Below are 6,041 nucleotides of genomic sequence, written 5' to 3'. Positions count from 1 at the left end.
ATATATTTATATAGGTATAAACAAACATTTTTACACCTTTACCTGCTAGTATAATTTTCCCTACCGTAAAATTTTTCTCATCCTATTACAGTATGTATAGATCGTGGGGCAAACCTGTTCGCCGTTTTACAGCTACAACTATAGGTACCTTGCTCACCACCTGCCGTCTACTTCGCCTTTATTCAGCGATAAACAGAGCCGCCGGGTTATCCGAGCTAAAGAATATTCACGATTGTCAATTGTTGGATGGAAAATTTGCGACCCTTGTCCTGATTTGGGGCTGGAATTTATACACTTGCGAAAGAACTTATTGTCACTGGAATTCGCTGCGAAACTTCGACTTATTTAAATCCTACTGCGTATACAAAAAGCTCTGCTTATGATTTGAGACTATATCTTTAACTCGATTTTAGTAATTATACGTACATATAACCTCAGATTTTTAGGTTATTTTAATTTCTTTACACCCAAGAATATTCAACCCACAGGGTTCAGGATCCCTTGGATTCCTTGTGGAATCCCGTCGCGTCTAACGATCGGACATTTCAGGTGACACGTGCTCTCAGTGATTTTTTGCGATGTCGCTATTTATCATCGACGATGGTTGAAAGTGTATTTTCTCGGTCTTGATCGAGGGCGGAAAAAGGGGGAGCAGCACGTACAGGATTCCTCCAACGGTCGTCGTTTACGCGGGTCACGTTCGTTATAGTAACGCATCGCGTCAATGGACAGAAACAACTAGGCCACATGGGAATATAAATATTTTACTCGACGAGCGGGGATTTTCCAATTTATCTTTCACCCCTCCCAGTTCCCAGTTTTCCGATGTCTTCGACTAACGTCCGGATCAGGATATCTCGACCAGCCCACCTTTTTTCTAGGCGTTGACAAGATCGTTTTTCGGGTCAACGTTTCCGGGGGTTTTCCGATCCTCGCGTGGCGAGAAGGGAGGGAGGGGCGGGGGGGGGGGGGAGGGGGGAAAGTTTTGAGCTCTTGGAACGCGAGGGTGACGTATGGCGTCTGGGGGAAGGAATTGTAGTCGATTTGAGACGTCTTCGACTCTCCCGACCGCCCAGCTGCGGAACCGCGAGAGCTCGACGATTGATGATGCTCCGTATATAACACGCGTGTAACGTGTTACACGCCGCCTTCGAACCGCGGCAAGAGAGATCTATATCTTTTTTAAAAGCAAAAGCATTTCTGCAGTGCGTAGTTTCGGGCCTTGGACGGAGTTGCGGACGCGTCACTTTCACTTTTGTTCGCATTTCTTTGCTCTTCGGGTATCATCGTTTTCAAGATTTGGTGCAAATATAGGTTTTCCTCGTGTTAAATTTTCCAGCGTTTTTTCTCACTCACTTTTTTTTTCACGTGTCTGTCGCCGATGGCAAAGGAGCTCGATACAGCATCCGTTTATCCCGCGTGCCGCTCGTCACGTCTCATTTCCTTATTTTACGAGTCGAAAGTTGTTTCTCAGGAATTGAGCGAACGTTTTCTTTTGCCCAAGTATGCGTATGTCGGTATATAAGTTGTTCCTGACTCCGGAGGCAGCGAAGGAAATGCAAAGCGACCGGTACCGCAATAAGTATAACTTTGCTAAATCCTAACGCTGACGAGAATACAAATCGGAGATACGTACCGTGCAGCTGATCGTGCTTATGTGGATCGGAGGGGATTTTCCGCGGTTTCCTTAAGTCTTGAAAACTTTTACTTCCCCAATTCTACCCTCGAGCTTTTCGGGTTACGATACCCTGATACTCTGCAGTTGTTTTGCCATTGCTGCGAGTCACGTTTCCGAGGGAATTGACACCGTTACAGGCTGCTTGCCGAACCTGTAATTCGAGTCGAGCAATATTATTGCCTTCTTAATTGAATCCTGATCGCCAATTTCGGTCATCATTAGACAGAAAGGAAATTTAATTGAATTTAGGTATATTCGCGGTAATCAAATGGCTCGTTTTACCTACTTTCACGATCCTCGACTTCGGAGGATAATACTCGCAGTAATTTTCCACCTGTTATTTCGTCGTTAACGATACGGATACGTGTAATCGGCTAAATATATATGCATATTATCTAAATACATTTTCTATTCAAGTATACCCTTGTAATTCGATGGTCTAGAAACTTTTCTTCTTTAACTCTTGCCACTGGTATCGTAAATAAGAATTGCACGCCCGGTGTTTCCGGAAATGACGTATATTAATGTCTAACTCCACTGTCCTGGTAACATTACCAAAGTTTTTAGTCTTTATAAGCCACTGTGCATGCAGAGCGAGAAAAAATGTCGACGTTTCTTATTTGCGTCTCATCAGTCAGTTTACTGGCAGAGTATTTATCGCTTTTACAGTCACCCGTTAGTCCGCCATGCTGGCGGTAAAGTTGGGGGACTTAATTCCCTCGGCCAAATTTGACTGTAACTAATATATTTTCTTCCTTTCATTCTTTTGTCTGATTGTAGACGACTACGGTGTGAATAATAAGCTGTGAAACACTCCAGATTTACACTGATTTCGATCAATCTTGAAGTTAAGGATTTCGTGTGTCACGCGACGGTATAAAAAGAAGCAGGATTTTCTTTCTCATTTTACGTTCTGCAGGTTTCGCTGCGACGAATTTTTTCTTCCCACCGACCACGCAGCTTTCTTACGATTAGGTTTCCGTTCAATTTCTTGTTCCGTTATTCAAGATACACTCCGCAGATAAAGATATATATGGTAAACATTATTCTTCCAATCTTTATTCAACGCGTTTGATATTAGATTGCAAATATGTCAGCTCAACATAGTGCCACAAAGAATAATGAAAATGTAATTGCTGATTCATCATGCAGTACATGACTGAAAAAAGTGCGATTACTTTCTCCGTGCATGTCGGCAAGGTCATTTTCTAAATCAAGTTTGAAATATTAAAACAAATTATCAAATTCACTGATTCTTCCAACAACCTTGTTACGTTATTGTTGTTTTTTCGACTACCCTAAACAACGAACGTCCCTTAGCTTAAATTGTACAACGATCGCTGACCGACCGCGGAATGACAAACGATAAACGGAAACGAAATCGTGTCCAGCGGAAGGACGCGACGGGGAACCACTGGCGGAAAAGCATCGATTAGAATCAACGACAAATGTACCAAGTGGCGATCACATCATGCCAGCCAGGGGCGCGTCCTGTATCTGAGCCAGAAATTTCTGTACAGTGTAAACTGACGGTGGTGGCCGATCAGGGCAGTTTACAGTGAGAAGATCAACTATATAAGCGACTTTGATCACCCACGTGGGGCGAAGCGGGGTCGAATATTGTATCTAGTCTATAATTCGTTTATACCAGGGAATTACGACCGTGAGAAGGCATTGATTATTAACGAGTACGGTGCAGGTACGTCATCCAATTAGTCGTTTAATTAAAAGTTGCAATTATTATCGCCCTTTGGCCCTTGCTTCACCCCTTCGGGCAGGGGGTGTGCGGAGCTCTGCAGGACTCTCATCGAGTGCGTTAAAACATTTACACATTCGCCTGTCGCAGGTGAACGTCAAGCTGACGCGTTATAGTATATTACAGTTGAAAGTTATGATGGCGAAGCAAGAGTTCAATGAAAATTGAAAAAAAAAACGTGGAACACGTTACGTTGTTGCATTATAAGACTTTTAATTGACGTCGAGGGAAGCAAAGTGAACGAATTCGTGCAGCTCCAACTGCCACTGATATATTCTGCCTGTAGTAAGCGAATATATTGAAATATATCGCGCCTTTTCAACGGTTCGGTTCCAGTACAACTCGAATAGACGGAATATAGGCATGAATTTGAGTGCTGGTGGTGGAAGCTCGGGTAGACTGTTGACCGAGATTCTCTACGAGCTTGAGAGACGACTTGTAGTCAGTCAGGCTTTTCGACGTTGTCGCAGTGGCGTCACGAGTGATGCGGCTGTGCTTAAAGGGTTGGGAAAATATTTGACCACCTTGTAATAACACGGTGGTCGGAAATGTGGCATTAAAACTCAACGGACCCTGAACAGGAGCCTTAACAAGACGTTACAAGGGGGAAAATTTCGCCGCTGTAGTCGGTGTCTACTACCCATAGCTTTCCTGCTTTCCACCTATGCATATATTTGGTTAGTCGTTTAAGTTATTTACATACGACATATAGGCGACCGTCGCTGGGGGTAAACATGACCCAGTTGAAGTAGCGTCAAAGCGAAAATCTATACCTCATGTAACTTTTCAATCCATTTGGTCGAAAACTGCATAACAGCTACCCTCCATTCGATTTATGAGAAACAGAGCACCGCGGCGAGCGAAAAATCACGCGAACCGGCTGACTGATGATGAGTTCTCCGAAGGACTTCGACTTATCTGGCATCGAACACGCTTATATGTCTCGAACTTATTGTTAGACATTGACACCAATTTCATTAGCAACGCGAGCCGCAGCTTTTTTGCTTATCCGCTATTCATAAGGAAAGTGTCCCAGGCCAGATTTGATTTCTTTTGGAATATGTTATAGCGGACTAAAAACTGAGCGACGAGTATTTTTGTTTTTTCATTTTTTTTTTTGTCCGGTATTAAACGATTTAAGGGGGTGAAACTACCCTCCAAAGTCAGGCATGTCAAGGAGTGATTTGACAGTTTCACCCGCTGGAAGATAATATTTTTTAACCAAAACAATTGGAAAAGTTTTCTCATAACGAGAAATGAATAATGTAATTTACTCAATTAAACAAGAATAATAAAAAAATAAAAATAAACTGCCGAATCGACTCTTGACACGCCTCACTTTGGAGGGTGGTTTCACCCTCTTAAAGCGTTTAATGGCAGATTAAAAAAAAGTATAAATAAGAGTACGTGTCGCTTAGTTTTTAGTCTACTTTAACATATTACAAGAGAAATCAAATCGGAGAAATCCCCATTTTATCACAGGATATTGCCTGTCTGTCTGCCTGTACTTATGCCTGTAATCAACCCTGGGGAGTGACTGAATATTAGTAACCGGAAACATACCGGGCTGATCGACCCGGGCGGTTAGCTTGTCGGAGTGATGATTACAGCCTCGTAACGCTAGCCTCCAACCTTTTCGGGACAACCTGAATATTAAACAAAGTACCTTCACTTATGGTTTTCGGACTGCTTAAACGAAGTACGAGGACTTAATGAACCGTGATGGTTGTACTAATCGTGTCTGCCGCGAAACGACGCAAAAAAAAAAGGAGGAAAAGAGAAAAGTAGCGATCGATTTAAGTCAAAACCTCTTTTTCACGAATTTCATCGTATTTCGGTAACTACTTGTTGAGTTTTTCACTTTCATGGATGGGGAACGCAAAGGTGCAACTAATTGCACAAATTCCTCTTGCTCGTTAACGCGGTTCCCAATTCATTGCAGAGCGAGTTTTAGCGCTGAAAGCTCGACGAGCCTGTCACATAGAAAAATCGCTACTTCCGCTGCACAATGGCGTTGTGCGGTGCGTCGAAATGGCAATGACCCTTCGTCTTGCCCGATGGTCAGGCTTTCCTTTTTCCTTCTCTGTAATTGATTTGACGTTTTTTTTTTCTTTTCTCTTTGTCCTGATTATGCGGTAATTCACCCTTGGAATTTATTTCACTTCTAATCCGTGTGAATTATTTGTAGTTACGGAATGTCTGTACTGATTTAATACCGATTGATTAGTCAACGACGCATTTGTGCCGTCGACAGACGAGAAGAATCGAAACTGTGAGAAAACAAATAAAATTGAAATCTCGGTAAAGGATCTTTCCAAAAAAAAAAAAGAAAGAATTTTATTCTTTAGTCTTCAAATTTAGTTAATAAGTCCTGACACAGCCGGTGGCGCGACACGACGGGACTTGCGGAAGACAAAAGAGCAGACGACTCATCGTTTTTGTTTCGAATCCTTTTGTTACCCGTCTCCTAGGACAAGCTAATACTAGCAAGGACGACAATACCGAGGCATCGAGCCGCGCCGCGTCGCCCCTGCAGGGGGGTGGATATTCCCTCTCCCCTTCTCTTCTCTTCTCTTCTCTTCTCTGCTTTTCTCTTCTCATCTCTTC

This window comes from Diprion similis, chromosome 12, assembly GCF_021155765.1.
Source record: "Diprion similis isolate iyDipSimi1 chromosome 12, iyDipSimi1.1, whole genome shotgun sequence".
In the NCBI taxonomy this organism is placed as follows: domain Eukaryota; kingdom Metazoa; phylum Arthropoda; class Insecta; order Hymenoptera; family Diprionidae; genus Diprion; species Diprion similis.
Note: the sequence above shows the minus strand (reverse complement) of the source record.